Source organism: Mauremys mutica, unplaced genomic scaffold, assembly GCF_020497125.1.
Source record: "Mauremys mutica isolate MM-2020 ecotype Southern unplaced genomic scaffold, ASM2049712v1 Super-Scaffold_100054, whole genome shotgun sequence".
NCBI lineage: Eukaryota > Metazoa > Chordata > Testudines > Geoemydidae > Mauremys > Mauremys mutica.
Window position 1 is genome coordinate 3,473,275 of NW_025423258.1, and position 2,258 is coordinate 3,475,532.

The 2,258-nt window shown below is 51.8% G+C and overlaps 1 non-coding gene across 1 annotated transcript; it reads left to right on the forward strand.

Moving 5' to 3' along the window:
• The first annotated feature begins 1,439 nt into the window (after positions 1–1,439).
• Positions 1,440–1,511, forward strand: TRNAG-UCC. The gene has a single exon. It is a non-coding gene; the product is annotated as a tRNA-Gly (tRNA).
• Positions 1,512–2,258: the final 747 nt, after the last annotated feature.

Consider the following 2,258-nt stretch of genomic DNA (forward strand, 5'->3'; position numbering starts at 1 on the left):
GGGGCTGAAATTTTGGACTGGACAGTGTAGCTCCACCGTTATTTTACTGAATTGCTTCAAAACAGCAAGTCAGGAAAGTCTCCTAAGTGCCAGGCTCTCTGCCATGGAAACAGCTGCCCCTGCTCTGCAGGAGTCTGTGCGTTCCACACAGCAACGTACAAACCTGCTCCACACTGAAGGGGGGTCAGACAGTGACGGTAACACAAATCTTCCGACTAGTAACCCAGGTCCCTTTCTTTAACCCAGGACGTGCCAGTCACCTGTTAGCCATGGCGTTATCTTCACCTTAAAATACCTCTCAGGACATTGAACAGAGGGAGTGAAACCCCCTCCCCCGAATGGCTCCCTGTTGAGGTGTTGTACCGAACCTGCCCCCTGGAGACTGTCTGGTTTTATACTCTTAGAGCTTTTTCTCTTCAAACCCCTTATCCCAATCTCTGGGCCAACCTCCGCATTTCAGAGTTTAGAATTTACTCTCATCACCCTCCTATGGCACTTTCCATGTGAATTGGGCAAAGGAAGTAGGGGAAGCTCCGTGGCTAATGAAAACCAACGCTCTGGGTGAGGCCTGAACTCACACCCACAGCTGTATTTCCCCCTGCATGAGCCACTATAGGTGCTTCTTAGACAAACTTGGGCTGTCGGTGGTTATGTGTGTCTGTGCTTCACCACTTTGGCTGCTCTGTGAAAAGCTGATGGTTCAAACAGAAGCTGGTGGGGTTTTGTTTTGTTTTAAGCAATTAGAGTCTAGTACATTTTAACAGGCAGAAAATGTCCTATTCTGGTCTAGCCCCATTTGACTCCTTCTGCCCATCTTCTTCCTTCCCCCTCAGTGTCTTTCCTTCCCCATTGGGGACATGCAGAGATGAACCCCAGTCAGTCTGTGTCACAGAGAGTCTGTATCTCCTAAGGAATGTGGGTGAAGGATTCCAGCTGAATTAACGCCGCTCACCTGGGTTAGAAACATTTGTTTCTTTCGAGCAGATAGTGGGAAATGGGACATTAATTCAGACCTAGGAGGCAAGGCAAAGGCTTCATGATCTTGATCTCCATGAAGGGAGAGAGGATCCCCAGGAAGGAACAGAGCTTCCTTTAGACTCAAGCTGGGTCTCCTGGAAGTTGGAAAAGACCCTTGGTCACTGAGGATCTCATGGGATCGTGCTGCTCCAGAGGCTCGAGAGTCCTGGGTGCGGGGAGGGTGTCACTGCACACTCTGAAATGGAAGGGAGGACCCTGGAAGGGACGGGGAGGAACAGAAAATGGAGAGGAATGAAACAGAATAAACGCCTCTTCTCTCTCCCATCCCCAACCCAGCAAGAACTGTTATCAGTGGGGAAACTCCCCACCATGAATGGCAGAGACCACAGAGACATTCGCCTCATGCTGAGAAGTAAGGTGACCAATCACTAAGTGTGAAAAATCAGAGACTTTCACCAGATGCATTGGTGGTATAGTGGTGAGCATAGCTGCCTTCCAAGCAGTTGAGCTGGGTTCAATTCCCAGCCAATGCAATGATGTGATGATTCCTCCACTAGGGATTGGTTTAATTTCAGTCACGTTGTTTCAGTTTATCAATGGAATGAGAGAATCAGTGTCCCAAATCCCAACAGGTCATTAAACACCCAGTGGAGGAAGAAAGGGGTGGGACTATATAATGAGCAGTTGGAGTCATCCTGGTATTACAATGCTTGGTTTATTTATTTTTTTTAATTTCCTTTACTTCCCTCTCCCTTTTAGACTCAGAGCCTTTAAGGTCAGAAGGGACCAGTGTGATCATCTTGTCTGACCTGCTGCATCTTGCAGGCCAAAAGACCCCACCCACCCACTCCTGTAATAGACCCGGGAGCGGAGGCAGCTCCGTGCTCTGCCCCTACCCCAGGCAGCACATGGAGGCCCTCTGCTCCCCTCCCCCAACGGGTGTGCAGAGATGTGCCAGCAGCACTAAGGTGGCTCCCTGCCCACTCTACCTCCGTCCCTCCGTGCCGCTCCCAGAAGTGGCTGGCATGTCCCAGCATCCCCTGGGGTGGGAGGAGTGTCTCCACGTGCTGCCCCTGCCCCGAGCACCGACTCTGCAGCTCCCATTGGCCAGGAACTGTAGCCAATGGGAGCTCTGGGGGCAGCGCCTGCAGACAGCAGCACATGGAGATCCCCTGGCCCCACTCATCTAGGAGCTGCTGCCAGAGGGTTGTGTGTACCGGTCACTTTGGGAGCTGCACCACCCCTCCTGCACCCCACCCCCACCCCCAGCACAGAGCCCA